Source organism: Eumetopias jubatus, unplaced genomic scaffold, assembly GCF_037043125.1.
Source record: "Eumetopias jubatus isolate StellerSeaLion01/CBP00866 unplaced genomic scaffold, mEumJub1_p1.0 scaffold_3, whole genome shotgun sequence".
Lineage (NCBI taxonomy): Eukaryota > Metazoa > Chordata > Mammalia > Carnivora > Otariidae > Eumetopias > Eumetopias jubatus.
This window is the reverse complement of record NW_028274809.1, coordinates 54,868,464-54,889,119: the sequence shown is the minus strand read 5'-3', so window position 1 is coordinate 54,889,119 and position 20,656 is coordinate 54,868,464. Positions and strand designations below refer to the sequence as shown.

At 42.2% G+C, this 20,656-nt stretch overlaps 1 protein-coding gene and 2 pseudogenes across 2 annotated transcripts in view; 2 read left to right on the top strand and 1 right to left on the bottom strand.

Moving 5' to 3' along the window:
- OSBPL6 (oxysterol binding protein like 6) overlaps positions 1 to 20,656 on the top strand; it is a 207,483-nt gene that overhangs the window by 56,132 nt on the left and 130,695 nt on the right. The gene's annotated exons all lie outside the window — the stretch shown is intronic.
- On the bottom strand, positions 12,445 to 12,799 carry LOC114224074 (transcription elongation factor A protein-like 8; annotated as a pseudogene).
- Positions 17,478 to 18,732, top strand: LOC114224047 (large ribosomal subunit protein uL3 pseudogene; annotated as a pseudogene).

The window sequence follows — 20,656 nt, the reverse complement described above, 5'->3', positions numbered from 1 at the left end:
TAATAGATGCTTGCCGTATTGCATGAATGAATAAGTGAGTATCTTTTTATAATAAGAGAATAATAATAATATAACAGTCCTAACATTTTCCCCTTGGATGTTAAAGGTAGTAGATTGCTTTCTTGAATTGAAGCCATTCAGTAGGTGGTGTTACTACTGTATGGTTTTATACTTTCACGTGATTCTGCATATCCTGGTGTTTGCTATTCAGAGGGAGACGACTGCTTATGCTTATTTCGTGGTTCCTGACACTTGGTTAACAATTTAATTTTAAATCACTACTGAGACTTGCCTCAAATGGACAAAAAAACTTACCTAGGTTGTTTAAAATGTATGAGTCCTACTGTACTGTACTGTATAGAACAGCAAAAATAATTTGCTTCTTTGGTAGTGAAAAAAAAGTATTTTCTCTACATGTGTTATTTTTGCCCCCCACAAAGGGCTAAGTTACAGATGCAATATTATCTCTGTTATAAAAAGATCTTGATTGAATAGTAGGTAAGTCTGTAGCAGCCATATTAAAATGTACTTTTCCAGAGTATGCTCCATTTCAGAGGTAAGAGGGATGTGAGTGAGAAATGACATGATGGATTTGACTGCCGCTGCTTCCTACTGGATGATTCGACAGAACTCAAGCATGTCTTCCACTGCTAGCAGGTTGCTGTAGAACCATGTGAGAGCCGCAGGGGGCGTCCCTGCCTCCTCGCTCCGCTGGGATGGGTGGTTGATTTTCTCTAGATGCCTTTTCTAGGCGCAATGGCTAAGTATGCTAGGATGATTTCTTACTGTTTTCTTTTTAATTAAAAAAAAATCATTGTAACATATGGCAACCTTTTCATAATTGCACTTCTGCTAATTTGAAAATGCTGTTACAAGGTGTGTGTTGTTGGACTCTGTCACAGTTTGCTAGGAGTCTTAACTAAAAACTCAGCCTGGGAACCTACCCCAGGTTTGAAGATGATGGTTTCACTGGGCAGTGGTGTGGGACACAGAAAACAATTCAGCCACAGTACCCTTCAAGAAGATGAGGTCGGTTCTTAGTCCGAGTCAGTGTGTGGGAAACACCTGTACAAAATAGTGTGTCTGACCCTGTGTGGGATGCGCACAGATTAAGCAAACACTAGCTCTAGCGAGAAGCAAGTATACATGGAATAATTAGATCCCAGTGATTTATACACAGGGCTGTTCTGTGCATCCCCACATTCTGTGTTTGGGGGCCTCACAATGACACCATGACATAGGTGGGGGTGTGTGTGACTGGTATTGTTATACCTAATTTACTGATGGGAAAACTGAGCTTGGGGTGATTTAGGTTGCGTGTGTTCAAGGGGAACAGGCAGGGAGTGGCAGAACTGGGGCCCACAGCTGTGTCTTCGACTCCGGGTTTGAAAGAAAGAAGAGCTGTTCATGGGCCCCTGGGATGCTGGCCTCAGTGGCATTGACACACAGCCCTCACAGTTTTGGAAAAGACCCTGACTTCGAAAGCTGACTTGGTAGCTCCCACCTAGAACCGTGGCTTCTTCCTCTCTCTTGCTCCATGTCTTCTATCCTCCTTTTGGCGTTTCTGCAGTTCTGGCCTCGCCGCTGGCCCCCACCTGTCTTTCCACTCCCAGCTTTTCTCTTGATCCAGCTTCCCTTGTGTGTCGCCATTCTCTTTCTTCCCTTCACCGTAAGAGCATTTCCTGATTCTCCTTTATGAGTGCCATTTGCTCCTCAACCCCAAACTGCTTCTCAGTGGAATCACTGGTGCTGTCTGAGGTTCCTGTTTTTCAGCCCTTACTCTCGTCAGTCTCCATACAGTCTGTATCTGGGGACCAGCTGCCATTTCCCTAATGTCTCCTCAGGTGGCTTCTGGGCACCTTCTCTGTTAGCTCCATGCCTGTTGCTGTTCGACCTCCAGCGCTCTTCCTCCTCTTCTGCCCCTTAAATGTTGAAGCGCCCGGAGTTGTGGCATGGTCGTTGGAGGCATGAGCCCTCAGTTACCCATGTGCCATCTCTGCATGTCCAGCAGCCACCCCTGCTCCCAGAGACATGACCACCTCCAAGGTCTCCAGGTCCTGCCCTCTCCCAAGTTCCCAGTCTCTAGATTGTATCCTGCCATGCCCAATATGGAGCAGAAACTCTTTCCATCTACTATGGAGTCAGTCTCTAGTTTCCCAAAATAGAAGCCTTGGGGTCTTCTTTATGTGGGGTCTTCAGGAAACCTTGATGCTTTTACCTCAGACTTATTTATCATGGCCTGCTAATTAGCCTCCCTTCCAGTCTTGCCACGCTCCAGAATGTCTTCCATTCTGCTTCTAGAGTTACTTCCCTCGCTGTTTAGTCTGATTCTATCACTCTCCTTACTCTAGGTTGCTGACTCCCCCTTTGTCTTCCCCACAGGGCGAGGGCCACTTCCACTGATGGCCACCAGCACCTGTGCCCTCAATGCTCAAAAGTGTGTGTAGAATGAATGAATCTGGTTCCAGTCTCGCTTCTCAACTTTACCTCCCTGTGACTGTCCCTGTGCTATCGTGCCCCCAGCCCCTCACCATTTCTCACGCATGCCCAGTTCTTTACTGTGTCCTGCTTTGTCATTTTTAGATTTTTTCTCCCATGTTCCTTATTTCACCTCACACCTTACAACTTTTCCGTTCTGATGAAAAAGTCCTTTTGTCTTTTTTCTGCATTGTCTTTGTTGAAGTCAGTCACCTCTCAGTACATTTCTTCCTTTTCTTGTCCTCATCCATTTCTGGTGTTAATTTTTGTATTTCTGATTCTAGGTGTTTTTTCAGATCTCCAAATGCTTCTGTGAGGATATTTAAGTCAGTTTGGAGTGTTGTTTCAGGTTCCTTCTGCTTTGGGTGGGGAGAGTTTTCAGCGGCTCTTTGGTAGGGTTCTGATGTTTTTCTCTTCCCAAGCATTTCCGCGGTGCTCTTGCTGGCTCGGGAGCTCGCATCTCTGTCAGAGGTGCCGTTTCTCCAATGTGTGCTGCTGGTGGTGGATGGCAAGGCTCTGGTGTGTCGTAGGAACCTTACTTTCTCTGTCTTCCTTCTGTGCTGTAGCACCACTCCCTCTTTCCTTCTCTCCCAGAAGCAACACTTCTCTCTCATCTTCAAGCCCTTTCGCTCCGTGGAGCTGGGGCTGAAAGCTACCAGGCCTCGGGCCATGTGTGCTCTGTGGACACTTGGCACACGACTTTCCCTCTTCGGGGGTAATTTTGTCTGGGCTTCATTGGAGTCCCCTCCATGCCCCTGTTCTCCTTGCACACGTGCCTCTCTTCACACTCACTGGTGTGTAGCAGCAGAAGCAGCTCTTCTAGAAATTCGTTTCTTCCGACACTGACAGGTAATTTGAAGTTTGTGGTATTCTGTGCCCCTAATCGTGACAAATGCCTTGGGCCTGTGAAGATATTTGCCATCTTGTTGATTTTGTCGTCTTTTGGGAAGGATGTGTAGAGAGATTTGGACCCATGCAGCTGCCGTGGTCCTCCAAACTAGAAAGCTCCCGCAGGGAAAGTTACGTTTCCCTTGCTTTTAGGTGAGAAACCCAAGACTCAGAAAAGCTAAGGAACTTGGCCAAGATGGCATGGACATCAAAAACCGGGATATAAGGAGAATTTCTTCTTTTGCTTATATCAGAGAAAGTCTAATCTGCTTTTATGAAGCTTATTTATGGTTTAGCAGAGGGGCAATGTAAATTTTCTTTTTTTCTTTAAAGATTTTATTTATTTATTTGTCAGAGAGAGAGAGAGAGGGCTCACGTAAGCAGGGGAAGTGGCAGGCAGAGGGAGAGAGAGAAGCAGACTCCCCGCTGAGCAGGGAGCCCGATGTGGGGCTCGATCCCAGGACCCCGGGATCATGACCTGAGCTGAAGGCAGATGCTTAACCAACTGAGCCACCCAGGCGTCCCTAAATTTTCTTGATAAATTTTAAAAATACTGTGGGGAAGTAAGGGTATTCTGAAAATGTTTAATGTTTCCTTTTAAAGAAATTTCAGGTTTGGGGGTGCCTGGGTGGTGCAGTCAGTTCGGTGTCTGACTCTTTTTTTTTTTTTTAAGATTTTATTTATTTATTTTGACAGAGAGAGACAGTGGGAGAGGGAACGCAAATAGGGGGAGTGGGAGAGAGAGAAGCAGGCTTCCTGTGGAGCAGGGAGCCTGATGTGGGGCTAGATCCCAGGACCCTGGGATCATGACCTGAGCCGAAGGCAGACATTTAACGACTGAGCCACCCAGGTGCCCCCAGTGTCTGACTCTTGATTTTGGCTCAGGTCGTGAGATTGAGCCCCATATTGGGCTCTGTGCTCAGTGTGGAGTCTACTTGTCCCTGTCTCTCTGCTCCTCCCCCACCCCCAAATACATAAATAAAATCCTTTTTTTTTTTTTCCAAATACGTGATTCTTCCCTTAAAACAGAAAGAAATTTCAGGTTTGGTTGTGTGGCTGTGTTGGTACATAATTATGTACAGACTGAAAGTTTGTGCTGCTTTATCTTTTTACGATGAAATGGAATTTTTCCTGTGATTGTCTCTTGATGCATATTGTTGAAGATCAAGAAGAATGTAATCCAACTTGTAACCTTAACATTGGTTGTTTCAAGGTTAGAAAAGCATAGCCGCTGGTGGAGAGGTTCTATTTCATTATGGAAGGATCAGTAAATATTGCTCTCCATGCATACAACAGTGTCAGGTTCCTTTTACTGTGTTGGAGACATTTGTATCAAGTGTTCAGTCTTCGTATTTGTCTTGAGCGTTTTGGTTTGAGGATTTGAGAACTAAGAGTGTCAGATGTTTTAGAGGGAGACATGAGAGTTCTCCGCTTTGTTTCATTTTCTGTCTATACAATTAACATCTACTCATGCTGATATTTTGAAAAAAAAAACACAAGGAAAGAAAATAATCTGAAATCTCATTATCTAGAATCAACTGTTATTGATTTTCTGGTATTGTTTGCTCTTCTGGTGTTTTTTCTTTTTCTGGGTCTTTTTTTCTATTGTATATTATGCAATATATACACCGGAAAAGTAGGTGTACCAGTAAAATGTGAACATTTTTTCCAATAAATCATCTATGGCATGATTTTTATTGCTATACATTTGTTCCTTTACATGGATGTGCCATACTTTACCTAATCAGTCTGCTATTATTGATTTAGGTTGCTTGAGGTCATTTTTGCTATTTTGGCATTACAGTGAATATTTTTACAAATATATCTTTGTGTACACTTTGATACGTAAGGAGTAACTGACTCTCTTTTTTTAAGATTGCCACTTTTCTTCTTGGAGAAATAGAATAAAATGTACAGACTCCTTTTATATCTATTTGCTTTCCTTCAACTTTTCATCTTTGTTTTGTGGTTAAGTAACTCCCTACAGGCTCATTCCTTCACCCATCAGTTTTTCTCCCTAGAGTTCACTTTTGCATCAAATTACTCTATTTTCTATAGCTTTGGGTGCCATCTATATGCCGTTGATACCCAGACACTGACCTTTCAGTCAATTTACAAGTAAATCTCCAGCTGCTATTATAAAATCTGTAACAAGGTGTTTGATTCATAATCTCATAGCCAGAACTCTCCCAGCAGGAGAGAGTTCTGAGCTGCAGAGCCGAGTTATCTAACTGCCTACTGGACATCTTGCCTGAGGTCACCAATAGACATTTCAAACCTCAAGTGTAAAAAAATAATCATAGCCACTAACAATTTTTTTTTGAGATTGCTGTGTGCTGGGAATCATGCCATGTATTTTAAATGTATATGCCCTTTCTGTCTTAGCCACGTAGGTTTACCGTATTTCCCATTTTACAGATGACGAAAACAGACCAAGAAGGTTACATAGAAGCTAGTAAATCTTCCTGTACTCTTTACAGATAAGCTGTGTGGTTTGCAAAATGGAGTTCTTTTTTTTTTTTTTTTTTAAGATTTTATTTATTTATTTGACAGAGAGAGAGTTGGCAAAAGCAGGAACGCAAGCAGGGGGAGTGGGAGAGGGAGAAGCAGGTTTCCCGCTGAGCAGAGAGCCCAACACGGGGCTTGATCCCAGGACCCTGGGATCATGACCTGAGCCAAAGGCAGATGCTTAACAACTGAGCCACCCAGGCGCCCCGCAAAATGGAATTCTTGATGCTTCACCCTATAGTGTCTTCCCAAAGTATTTCTTGTCTTGGTAAATGGTGAGCTATCTACCCAGGAGCTCATGCCAGGAAATTGGGAGATATCCTTGGTACCTTTTTCTCCCTCATTTATCAATATCTCCTGTTGATCCTATTTTCCAAATCTGTCTTGAATCATGCCACTGTTCTGCACACCTACTGTGCACCACCACCCCCCCCCCCCCCCCCCGCAACCAGGTCATGGTCATCCTTTCTCCACAACTCCTGACCCTGCTTCTGTTCCTGCCCCTCAGGACTAGTCCTCACACACAGAGTGATCTTTATGTATTCATATCTAATCCTTCACTGCCCTGGTCACAGCCTTCCATTCTCTTTCCATCCTCACTCTCACTTCCCTTGATGAGGCCACACTTCCTCTTCCTCAGGGCGCTGGCACCTGCTCTGCCTTCTGCCTGAAATGCTCCTCAGCTCCGTTCTTCACCTGAACAACTAACTCCTACTTCTGCTTCGGGTTTCATTTTAAATGTCACTTGTGCAGAGCAGAAGCCTCCTCAGATCCCGAATGAGGATTCCTCTTTCTGTTCTCAGACTCCGGCCATTCACCCTCACAGCCCTGAACATAGTGTATTGACTCCTCATCTTAGATTCGGACTCGTTTATAATATAACCTTAGACTCTATGGGATTATTTACCTGATAACTGCCCTTTCTGCTCCCCTCGCCTGTCAATGCCCTGAGAAGGTTGTGTCTGTGTCTATTTTTACCCTTGAACCTTAACCCTAAGCACAGTCCTTGGCACATAGTAGATGTCCACCAAATATTGGAATAAAAAAAGCAGGAACATACTGAGTTCTGGCCGCACCTGGAAGTGAAATAAGCTGGCATGTCTCTTTCCCCTGTCCAGGGGTGTGGGTGTGTAGTTGATTTTCTGTGTTTGTCTGGCAGGAGCCAAAGGACTGCAAGCATGGGACCCACCTTTAGGCAAACAAGGGAGTGGTGGGCTCAGGGAGTGGAAGATGCTACATAATGGAAGAATAAGACTCAAAGGAGGGAAGAAAGGACCACGGCTTGCTTTTGTCCTGGTGGGAGAGCCCATTGTGATCCCTAAGAGGGTTTGAAGGATTGAATTAGTCCCAGTTCTTAAAGTTTTTATTTGGTAAGTCATCTACTCTGTCAATATTGTGAAGTCAAACTTAGCAACAGTTACTATGAGTTTTTTTTTTTCTCCTTCCTGCTCCTCTCAACTAGAGGAATATCTGCGTTTAATTTTCAACGGCATAAAATTTCATTAACTGTGAGTGTGCCATTTCTGCTTACAAGGGCTTTCCACGGAGCAGAAAGAGATTACAAGGGGCCCTTCATGCTTGATTACTGCAGAGGAGGCGGTATTCAGCAAGAGCCTCGCAGAGCCCATAATATGTCATTCTGACCATCTGTCCTCCGAGGCACCTACGTGGGGCTCTTTTAAGGCTCAGAGTCATTTCGGTTTTGAAGGCACTTGTTCTTTCTGATCATGCACCCTTCCTGCCTAAAGCAGTGAAGTCACGGAACAACTGTGTTGATTTAAATTCTAAATTCCTGTAACAGTGACAATACCTTTCCTAGGCACTGGCACCAAGTGGAGACAGTTTCTGTATCCCTGCTTTCCTGCATTTTCTTCCTCGAACTGCAAGTCACGGTGGCAGCAAGCATCCTGTACGTGTGCTGGCCATGATGTAGTTCCCACCTTTTGAAATGCTGGACTCCAAGCAGAAAGTAATGTGCTTTCTCATATCTCCACGCTTGTGTGTTTCTCCTTTGGATTCTTAAGAATATCTGAGGCTGAAGAGTGGTGTTCTATTGGAACTCCACTTGGCCTTATGAGCTACTACACCAAAACCGCCCCCCCGGGCCCTTGAAGAGTGCAAGGGATTAGTGAGATTGGCAAACTCTGTCTGTACAGGGCCAGGTTGTAAATATTGGGGGGTTCCTGAGCCATATGGTCTGTCGCTAACTACTCACTCTCCTGTTGTGTGTGCAAGCAGTCACACAGCACATCAATACATGGGCATGGCTGTGGTCCAATAAAACTTTTATTACAAAATAAGCAGAGGGCAAGATTTGGCCCACAGGCCACAGTGTGCCAGTGTAATTAACATAATTGCCCAAATCAAAACATTGTAAACAGGGAAGATGATTTGGATGAAACAAAAAAATGGCAGACTTTTGTTCTCATATGGTCAATGGTTTTTGTTAAGCAAATAGGACTGAGTTAGATGCCCTCTATGTCACAGATAACAACATTGGAACAACAACATTTGTTCTCATATGGTCAATGGTTTTTGTTAAGCAAATAGGACTGAGTTAGATGCCCTCTATGTCACAGATAACAACATTGGTACTTGAGGCCATTTGAATAGAACCAAATTTAGATATGCAGAAAGGCATAAATCCTATCCCATTCCTTATAATTAATATTAATACTTCTAGACTGTCTTTGGTCGACATGAATTAGATGTCTGCTATTTCTTCCTTCCTGGCATGATGAGATCATGGCACAACTCTGTCTTAGAATAGTTTTGGATCTTCTGCTAAAATAATATGACCTCTTGGTAAGCAGTACATTAGGGATCACCACATGTGATAATGGCCCCTGGTGTGACTAGACAATTAGTTTCTACAACCCTGAACATTTCTGAGAGAGTGGACTGTGGACAGAATCTATAGAAGGTGGCAAATATTAGCGAACACTCAAGCCACTGTACAAGAGAAGTTGTTACTGTTACTGTTACTGTTACTGTTGAGTTTCAGGAAATGCTTTTGGAAGACAAGTAGAAGTGGACGACAAATTGAGTTGGTTGGTTTTGTTTTTTGGTTTTTGTTTTGTGTTTTGGTGAAGAAACTTCTTCCAGGAGACATGAGTTTTCAGACATTGATGATTAACTTTGATGTGGGTAAAGGTTTGTTAAGAATTCAGTAGTTTAATGGAATTTTAGATCTAGTCCAACCCTTTCCGTTTCACAGTCGGGGAAAGGGAGGTTATCCCAGTAATGTCATCCTGCTTTTTCTCATAGTTTGCTATATTATCTACATGCTGTATATTCTAAAAGGATAAATTCAGAGCCAGCGAATCAAAAGTGGATATAACAGTTAGTGTGTTCTTTATGGGCATGTTGATTTTATCCATCATCATAGTGGAGGTGGGGCTGCAAGTTGCCATGTTTAGTAAATAAAAATAGGATACCAAATTAAATTTGGACTTTAGATAAACATGGAATTTTTTTTAGTATAAAAGTTTAGTATAGAATGCAGTATTTGAGACATACTTATACTAAAAGATTCCTTGTTTATTTGATATTCAGATTTAACTAGACGGTTCTATATTTTATTTGCACCATATTGGGGGCCATATAAACTGGGGGAAATATAAACTCAGAACCTAAGTTTAATGGTGAAGGTATTATGAACAGGGTGATAGCTAGAATGGGAGTTTTAGCTTGAAGCCTTGATTTTTCTTGAAATGACCAGTACTTTGGTTATGGTGTTGTATAATGTGCTCTACCATGACAAAGGAATAAGAAGTGGGCAGTTTCAGTCATGGTTTTGTTTAGTAATTTCATAAACAGCAGCTCAGATGGTGTTCCTTGGGCCATCCTGAAACCCAGCAGTTGGCAGGGTTAGCCAACACTTTTTGGGGAAGTTGCGTGGAAGAAAACGGACATGGCGTTTGAGGCTGCCCGAGGAGGAGCGCAGCAGGTCACTTCAGGCAGAGCAGAAAGGCCAGCCTGGAAAACGGACATGAAAGCAGCATGTTTGCCTAAACCAGGTCTTCAAAGATGTTCGAACCCTGAAAGTAGGCACTGGGTGCAAACATCTATTATTTGAAGGTAAGATGAATGCAAAGGAATGTATCCACGTGACTTTCTTGTAAGTGTATTTTTGAACTGGAATGTGCTTCTTTAAAACATCCCTCCGGCATGCTTATTTACTTTGAAACTTGAACAAACAACAGCACGCCAGGCCAACCCCTTTGTCTTTTCAGGGTACACTCTGACTCTTAGGGACTAGACTGGGACATTAGAATAGAGTCACACCACTTCTCTCTCTCTCTCTCGCTGTCTCTGCCTCTCTTTCCCTTTCCCAGTACAAGTTGTATTTTGTGGTAGTTGTAACTGACGAAGGTTAGCTTAACAGACAAGTTAATAAAATAAAGAAACGGTCCATATGTCTACTGGGCTTCCTTGAGTTGAATATTTATGTGCCTTAACATTGAAGAGCCAAATATTTAGAAGTCCAGCTTTCTAATTTCTAAGTATAATGGATTCACATTAAGAATGTAGTGTTTCTTATCCCTAATGTTGTGATTTTATATGTGCTCGTGAACATTATTTTGGATGGTTAAGCTTCAGTGGGTTTTATAACAGTTGAACCTCAGTTTTAAGCATGTGAATTATCTATGTCATTTAAGTTCCTAAACCAACTTCCTTCTGGAGTGTGCTTTTAGGCATCTTCTCTCAGCCATCAGGTTGATGTTTCTAGAAGGCAATCAAACTTTTTCCTAAGGCATTAATTTTTGCATTAGTAGGAAGTTACGCAAAATAAATCTTACAGTAAATATAAATAACATTTATGTTATCCATCCTTTTGATTTATCAGTTCTATTAGTATTTTTTCAAGCAGGAATTATTGAAAACAAATAGATACACCTCATATTTCTGTTGAAAGAAATATACTAATGATCTCCTCAAACATTCCAGGATGGAATGTTAGCCTATTAGTAATTACAAATCTTCATTATTGATTTGTTACATTTATGTATTACTTCACAGCTTAGAAGTTACTTTTATTTCCATTGCCTCACGGGATACTTGGCAACAAGCCAGAGTTATTTTGAGTGAGATGTGCAGGCATCATTATCTTCAGTTTATAAATAAGTAAAATGAGGTTCAGAAAGTTTGAGATTTGCCAAGCACCCGATTAAGTACTGGAGAGGGGATTAAAGCTCTAGTCTTTTTAAAGAGACCGTTAGCATGGAAAATTTTAAACGTGTCCAAAGTAAACAGAACAGTGTGGTGAACCCCCATGTACCCATCCCCAATCTCAAGAATTATCAGTTTTCTGCCACCTTAAATCATCTATACCTTCACCAGCTCTTACCCCCACATGATGATGATGATAGCATTTATAGTTTTTAAAAGTTTACATACATTGAAAAGCACTAACCTTAGCTCTATAGCTTTGACAAATGGGTATGCTTATGTAACCTATACCCCGCAAAAACAATTCCGTCTCCCCAGAAAGTTCCCTCATGCCCCTTCTCAGTCAACTCCCCACCCTCCCTAGGTAACCACTGTTGTGTTTTTTGTTTGTTTGTTTGTTTTGGTTTTTTCCTACCAGAGATTAGTTTTGCTTGTTCTTAAGCTTCATAGGAGTGGAGTCATTCAGTACATACTCTTTTGCATCAGGCTTCTTTCGTTCAGCATCATGGTGGTTAAGTCTTTTGACCCAGAGTTAGGTGCTGTATTCAGACTGGTGCTGTATTCCTTTTTTTTTTTGTAAGAATTGCCAGTTTTATTCCTCTGGCTAAGGGATCCAGAGGTAACTTGAGGTTTACATTTTTTAAATAGTTCTTCCATCAAGAGTTTAGGTGTCCCCATTGTCCTTAGAAGCTGGTTGCAAATTATTTAACTCTTACTTAGAAAACTTTAATTCTTGGGCGCCTGCGTGGCTCAGTTGGTTAAGCGACTGCCTTCGGCTCGGGTCATGATCCTGGACTGCCGGGATCGAGTCCCACATCGGGCTCCCTGCTCAGCAGGGAGTCTGCTTCTCCCTCTGACCCTCTTCCCTCTTGTGCTGTCTATCTCTCATTCTCTCTCTCTCAAATAAATACATAAAATCTAAAAAAAAGAAGAAGAAGACTTTAATTCTTTTTGTGTGTGTGACATGTGTTCATGAAAAAATACATATAAGCAAAAAGAAAAAAGCTCATGCCACACAGAAATAAGCAGTTATGTTTCTGATATATGTTTGTATGTATACACACACACACACACACACACGTGCACGCACACAAATTTGGGATTTAATCCTACATATGTGAGCTGATACTAAATATATTGCTTTGTAATCTGTTATGTTTTACTTCACAATATATAATGAATATATTTTCATGCAAATGTGTGAAACTTTCCAACTGAAAAACAGACCTGGAGAATGGGTCAAAATACAAAATTCAGTGAGATGCCGATAACAAGGAAACTACCTAAAACAAAATTCCACCAGATGATTAAAGTAAAATGAAGGTCAAAGATACATCAGAAAATGCTAACAGAAAGAAAGCAGGGGCCAGATTTTAATATCAGACAAAAAAAAGGAATTCAAGGCCCAAAGCACACAGGGTAAGGACAGCTGTGTGAATGTCTTTGCTTCCAATGCATCATCACAAACTTGTTTCTCACTCTTATCTCTTCCCTAAGCCTTTCCAACTCATCTACTCCTCTTATCATTTCTACAGGGTCCAAATGCCTCACAGGAGTGTCCTCTTTAAACCCCTTGCCAGGCTGGGTCAGCCCTCCTCTAAGATTTCCTTCTGCTTCCTGGCTTACACCTTCTTCGGAAGGTTGAGGATTGATTTCCTTCTGCCTCCTGTGATTCATCTTCTGAAGGGCGGTCGGCCTTGGTCTTTGGCATGTTTTGTGGTTTTGCTTCATTTTCTTCACAAGACTTTTGCATGTTGAGTATTTTTCTGGCATTTCTTTTGAATAAATTAATCCTGCAGGGATCCAGGGGATTTTCTGCCTCCTTCCTTCACTCGATTTGTGTCATGCCCAAAAGACCAAAGGATCCGGGACACTTTTCTCCTTCTCCAGCAATACGGAGCTGCTACAGGGAAACAGGCCCTGGACTATAAGGACTTCTGCACACGTCGACTCTTTTTTTTTTTTTTTTTTTAAAGATTTTATTTATCTGATGGAGAAAGACACAGTGAGAGAGGGAACACAAGCAGGGGGAGTGGGAGAGGGAAAAGCAGGCTTCCCGCGGAGCAGGGAGCCCGATGTGGGGCTCAATCCTAGGACCCTGGGATCATGACCTGAGCCGAAGGCAGACGCTTAACAACTAAGCCATCCAGGTGCCCCTGGTGCTGTATTCCTATCTCATAGCTACAGAAAGATGATTTCCTGAGTGATACCATGAGAAAACCCAGGTCCTGGCTTCATTTTATCGTTGCTTAAGTTCATATAGGGAGATGAACAGTTTTTCTTGACGTATGAAGGATCCATCATTTCCTCCCGTGAGAGCAGATTCTGTTTGGAAGGTTGGTGGTGCTGGGGCTCCATGAAATCATTTGCCTGTAGCTAGCCAACTCATTTGCTTATGCAAATGATTCCCCATGCCTCAGGTCCCTTTCCTACTAATTTCCCCTAGTGTGTCTGCCTATATGTTTCTGGAGTCCTCTTGATCAAATTCCATTTGAGCTTGTGCTGATTTTTTAAGGTCAAGTACTGATAATTGTAAGATTCAGAAAGCCATTTACCTGTCTTGTCATTTTTAATGGGATTACTTAACAGTTTAGTTTTACTAATTAAGTAGAAGAGGAATGATCAAAATAGTGGTTAAATTACTGTACCCAGAGCTTGCATTTCATTTCATTTCATTTCATTTAAAAGAAATCAGTGAGAACTCAACAGTAGAATTAGATCCAAAGTGGTTTTCTTCTGTAGGGAATTTTCTTTGAATTCTTTAACTCAATTATCTCTATTTTAGGTTACAGAAGGACAACACAGACCAAAAAAGTAAAAGCAGAATTACCCTTACTTGTCACTATTAGGGGATATATGTGTAAGAGTTTATCTAAGGAAAGGCTCATAAGTAGAGCGGTGAACCCAAGGATGAACTAATTTATAAGAACCTCTGGCTCCTTTGTCAGACAGTGTCTTTCCCAAAGAAAGTTTATATACTGACGTTGCTGAATTACTTGTAGTTTCTTTAACTGTTTGAAAAGAAGAGAGTCTGAAAGGTCAAATTAACTTCGACTTTATTCCATTTGCTGTTTGCGTTAAGTTTGAATCAATAGTGGATAATTCATTTCCTTGTGAAACCTCTGGAGGGTGGGACTGGCTTCCGGTGATCATAGCATCGAGGACTGTTGCTGAGATCCCGTTCACTCATTAGGAGGTGCTGCATGGTGATCTTCTAAATCTAACATTTTTCTTCAGTTATTAGCTGGAAACTTCCGTAAAGAGAAACTCTTCTGCATCAGTTTCTCCCTTATCCTGAGGAGCAAGCTTGTAATAGAAAAGCAAGATAAATCTGATTCTTTCTCTTTATTTACCAGTTTCAGAATGAGTTGGTTAACTGGCTTCCTCTAAAAGTGACCAATAACTTTTTAAATGAATTCATGGATTTAAACACATTTAATATGTTTGAATCCATTTGCAATCATTATTCTGTTTGATGATCAAATTACCCAGTTCTTGGCTAGGCTGGGGGGCCTCTTCTAACTGGCTTCTGAATTGTGTATATAGTATGTGTGTGTGTGTGTGTGTGTGTGTGTGTGTGTGTACATGTATTAATCATCCACTTATTTATCTTTCTACTTATTTATTTAGAGTGTCTTTGATAGACAAGATGTTCCACGCTCATTGTACCTTTTATTCCCAGGCCTCGATTCAGCCATTTCTCCATGGAGCTCCAGTTCCTTTTGACGGAAATAGTATTTCAAGACACAATATGAACACTAGGGGTGGTGATCGCTGCTGGCTAGTCATTATTTCTTGGTCCTTTCAGGACATAAAGCTAGAAAATTAAGCAAATTGCTTCATGAGTTCAGACTGATACTTCCAGTTTGAATTAAAGATTACTAACAAGTGACGATTGGTTGGAAAAGTGCAGAGTGAATAACCAAGGACTGTACAAGAATGGAGAAGAGGCTAAGGAAATAATTATAAAAATCACAGAAAACGAAACTGCAAAGGGATCTTGAATTATATGATCTGGTTTTCTACCTACTTCTTTGCCCTTTCCCAAAAGCTACATTTGAACATGTCTGAGTAAAGAAAAGGATCAAGAAGGTGAAGCTCAAATCTTAGTCACTGGCTTCAGCCGGACAGGAAATGGCTGAACGCCTTGATGTGAAGTGATTTATGTGAAGTGAGGAGATCAGAAAACACATTATGGCAGTTCAAATGGAAAACTTTGTATTGAGCGAATTTCAGCTTCGGTTGACCCTCCTTCAACTGTTTTCTCACTTTGAACTTTTTCTTGAAAAGGGCTTTTATCTTTAGAAATGAGATATTTGGTGTGTGAAAACAAGGCAGAATTAACTGCCAACAAGCCCCTCATACCCATGGTGGTTCTGGTTTCCCTTCATAGTCAAGAAAGCTCTCCGCATCATTTTTGTCAGATTTCCCCTCCTGGTCTTAACTTGAACGTTGTTGTTATTTGGGAGGCAGTGTGTAAGACATTTTGACTACTATTTTGTATTCTACAGGGTGGAGGCAAGAGGCCCAGGCTTCAGTGTCCCCTGGTTAGTCTGGAAGGCATATGAGTTCATGTACACATTCAATATCTAAGGCAAAACATTACACATATGCATGTTATTGTCATAATTAGAGATGCAAACATGAATATTTTACTGACTCCAAAGGGAGATTCAGAATTAAATACAGATGTAAATTTTTGTTCTTTGCTAGAAAAACTGCTTATAAAGGTTTAAAATGCCAGTCTCAAAAGTATGTCTGTTTTCACATTGAATATCTACAATAAGTGAAGTAAATGTGTTAAATATTCTCAGTTGTTTTAGTATTAAATTTTCTCTAATGCTTGTTGCGAAAGGGAATTGTTTTTGATGGGGAAGAATACAAATATGCCAGCTTTTTTAAAAAAGATTTTATGGGGGCGCCTGGGTGGCTCAGTCATTAAGCATCGGCCTTCGGATCAGGTCATGATCCCAGGATTCTGGGATCGAGCCCCACATCGGGCTCCCTGCTCGGCAGAAAGCCTGCTTCTCCCTCTCTCACTCCCCCTGCTTGTGTTCCCTCTCTTGCTGTGTCTCTCTCTGTCAAATAAATACATAAAATCTTTTAAAAAAATTAAAAAAATAAAAAAGATTTTATGTATTTATTTGAGAGAGAGAGAAAGCATGAGTTGGGGGGGAGGGGCAGAGGGAGAGGGAGAAGCAGACTCCCCCATGAGCAGAGAGCCCAATGTGGGACTCGATCCCAGGACCCTGGGATCATTACCTGAGCCGAAGGCAGACGCTTAACTGACTGAGTCACCTAGGCACCTCAAATATACCAGCTTTTAAGGTTAGTAACAACATGTTAGCAACTCTATTTCATTATTATTATTCAGAATCTGTTTCCAGGGGAAGCATTTCATGAATCAAGATACATAAATGAAGTGTCGTTTATGTTTATTTTAAACTTAATACTCATTTTTAAAGAGGAAATCTTAATATTTTGAAAAAGACATCAGTGAAATGCAATGTTGTAAAGACAATTTCCTTTTGATATATTTTTTGAAAGATTTATTTATTTATTTTAGAGAGAGAGAGAGAGTGCATGAGAGCAGTGGGTGGGGGGCAGAGGGAGAGGGAGAGAGAGAATCTCAAGCAGAACCCCCCCCCCCCGCTAATCAAGAGCCCCACAAGAAGCCTGATTCCACGACCCTGAGGTCATGACCTGAGCCAAAATCAAGAGTCGGAGGCTTAATCAGCTGAGCCACCCAAGCGTCCCCTCCTTTTGCTATTTCAACAGAAAATAGCTTAATAGCCTTCCTCTCTAAGCCTGTGGGATCCAATGGATTAAAGATGGAAGAGGCTGGCTTTCATTAAAATTAAAAACTTCTACTCTGTGAAAGATAATGCCAAGAAAATGAGAAGACAAGCCACAAACTAGGAGAAAATATCTGTAAAAGACATATCTGATAAAGAACTATTATCCAAAATATACAAAGAATTCTTAAAACCAAACAATAAGAAAATAAACAACCTGATCAAACAATGGGCCAAAGACCTTAACAGATACCTCACCAAAAAAGAGATATAGATGGCAAATAAGCATCTGAAGAGATGCTCCACATCATATGTCATCAGGGGAATGCAAATTGAAACAACAATGAGGTATGACTGCGCTCCTATTAGAATAGGCAAAAATCCAGAACACTGATAATACCAAATGCTGGTGAGGATGTGGAGCAACATTTGTTGCTGGTGGGAATGCAAAATAGTATTGGCTGCTTTGGAAGAAAGATTGGCAGTTTTTTACAAAGCTAAACATGCTACTATATGATCTGTAGTCACTCTTTGGTATTTACCCAAAGGAGTTGAAAACTTATGTCCACCCAAAAACCTGTACAGGAATGTTCACAGAACTTCTGCTCATCTCTACTGGCAACATTTGGCGGCGGAATGTCTCACTGGAAATTCTCCACTCCCAGGCATGGGTTTCTGGGCTTCTTGCCTCAGAAGCACAGCAGCCAGCACCGTGGGAAGGTCAAGAGCTTCCCCAAGGATGACTCTTCCAAGCCTGTCCCTCTCACAGCCTTCCTGGGCTACAAGGCTGGCATGACTCACATCGTGCGGGAGGTGGACAGGCTAGGATCCAAGGTGAATAAGAAGGAAGTTGTGGAGGCTGTGACCATTGTGGAGACACCACCCATGGTGGTTTGGGCATGGTGGAAACCCCTCGAGGCCTCCGTACCTGTTAAGACCATCTTTGCCGAGAACATCAGTGATGAATGCAAAAGGTGCTTCTATAAGAACTGGCATAAGTCTAAGAAGAAGGCCTTCACCAAATACTGCAAGAAGTGGTAGGATGATGATGGCAAAAAGCAGCTGGATAAGGACTTCAACAGCATGAGGTACTGCCAGGTGATCCGGGTCATCACCCACACCCAGATGCATCTGCTTCCTCTATGCCAGAAGAAGGCCCACCTCATGGAGATCCAGGTGAACGGAGGCACAGTGGCCGAGAAGCTGGACTGGGCCCATGAGAGGCTGGAGCAGCAGGTGCCTGTGAACCAAGTGTTTGGGCAGGATGAGATGATCGATGTCATTGGTGTCACCAAGGGCAAAGGCTACAAAGGGGTCACCAGCTGCTGGCACACTAAGAAGCTACCCTGCAAGACCCACCGGGGCCTGAGAAAAGTTGCCTGTATTGGGGCATGGCACCCTGCCCGAGTGGCGTTTTCCGTGGCTCAGGCTGGGCCAGAGGGCTACCATCACTGCACTGAGATCAACAAGAAGATCTATAAGATCGGCCAGGGCTACCTCACCAAGGATGGCAAACTGATCAAGAACAATGCTTCCACGGACATTGTCTGTGTCTGACAAGAGCATCAACCCTCTGGGTGGCTTTGTCCACTATGGTGAAGTGACCAATGACTTTGTCATGCTGCAATGCTGTGTCGTGGGAACCAAGAAGCGAGTGCTTACTCTCTGCAAGTCCTTGCTGGTGCAGACCAAGCGGCGGGCCCTGGACAAGATTGACCTTAAGTTCATTGACACCACCTCCAAGTTTGGCCACGGCCGATTCCAGACAGTGGAGGAGAAGAAAGCATTCATGGGACCACTTAAGAAAGACCAAATTGCAAAGGAAGAAGGAGCTTAATGGCAGGAGCAGATTGTGCAGCTGGTGGGATCTCAATAAACATTATCTTCCAGTGGGGGGGGAGGGGGAAGAAGCTCTACTCATAATTACTAAAACTTGGAAACAACCAAAATGTCCTCCAGTAAGTGAATGTTTCAATGGAATATTATCCAACACTAAAAAGAAATGAGCTATCAAGTCATGAAAAGACATGCAGGGAGCTTCAGTGCATATTGCCCACTGAAAGAAGCCAATCTGAAAAGGCTACATACCGATTCCAATTATAGAACATTCTGAAAAAAGTAAAACTATGAATGCAGTGAAAAGGTTAGTAGTTGCTCAGGGGTTGGAGCGGTTGGGCGGGGCAGGGATGAACAGACGGACTCAAAGGACTTTTAGGGCAGTGAAAATACTCTCTGAGTTACTATAATGGTAGATGTCATTATACATTTGTCCAAAGCCATTGAGTGTACAATAACAAGAGTGAACCATAATTTATAGACTTTGGGTGCTTATGATGTGTCAATATGGGTTCATCAATCGTAGCAAATATACGAGTTGGGGGGAATGTTGGTAATGGGGGAGGTGTGCCTGTGTGGCTGCAGGTGCACATGGGAAATCTCTGTACTTCCTCAGTTTTGCCGTGAACCTAAAATTGCTCTAAGAAATAAAGTCTTAATTTTAAAAAGTTCTGGGGGAAAAAAGGTGCTAGAAAAATATTGGAATCCTAGGGTTTCTATATCTCTCAGTGCTTCTTGGAATTCATAAGTTGGGAAATACGGAATTGAGGTGAAGAATCAGAATTGAAATTCAGAGTTGGAGAAAGTACGTCCAAATCCCATATAACGCTCAGTATAGCCAGTGCTTGGTACTGTATTAGTTCTTGTCTTATCAGGAGTTCCAGACTTTGTCTTTTGTAGATATAGTTGCAAATTTATAATGGAAATGGAACCCTTGTTAGGGTGATCCTGGACTAAAGTACAGCTAAAATAAACTGTCGGAGCTGGAAGGAGCTTTGTGATCATCTGGTAGCCCAACATCTTCAGTTTATAAATAAAGAGACCAAGCCCCAGAGACTTGCAAAGTGACACACTTCAAAGCAGCAGGGCTGTGACTAGAAATCCAGACATCCAGCTCCTGGTCAGGATGTTTTTCAGCTATATTGGGATGCTTGGTGATGGTGCCTTTCTCTCTCTGACCACATGTCTTTCACACCTCGGTTAGGAGGCCTCAGGGCTTGCAGAGATGCTCAGGTATCTCTCTGACCACATGTCTTTCACACCTCGGTTAGGAAGCCTCAGGGCTTGCAGAGATGCTCAGGTATGGGTATATGTGTGCTTTACTCATGAGACACAAATTCTCAGTACCTTCTAAAATGAGGATGATCAATTTAAACTTGGCCTCAAGATATCCTTGAAGCCTCTGACATTGTAGCCTTTTGCCAAGAGCTTTTTTCCTCTTGTTGGCGAGAGTCACACTAAGTCCATATTTAGGATGGAGGACAGGACTGCTGCCCAGTAACAGGAGGCTCAGGGAGCTGTCCGGGGGGCGGGGCTTCTTACATGATGACCAGCAGTTGGGCTGTACACGGAACATTGTTCTACGCCGTGAATGCTAGGTGCTTTGTTCCTTAAGGTCTTCCGCTTATTCTTGAGTTATGGAAATGATCTAACCAGGGGAAAGTAAAATCCATAAACATATAAAAAAACAAATTAAGTCCCTTGAAGTTACTTGATCAGTAGCATCATTCCGTCATATAAATGTCAAAACTGATCATCAGGCCAGTACTATGGATTCATAAGGCATTGTCTCCTTTAATAATTGGGCTTTAATGTATTCTGTCTGCAGGCAGAACTCTGCTTTGTGGATGCATGTGAGCCCCTCACAATAATGGCATCATAATCTCCCAAGGGGTCCCTGGGCCATAGGTAGGGAATCACTGGTGTGCAGCTCAAGAGAGGTTTGAAAACTCAAGAGTATCATCAGTGGGACACAGTGG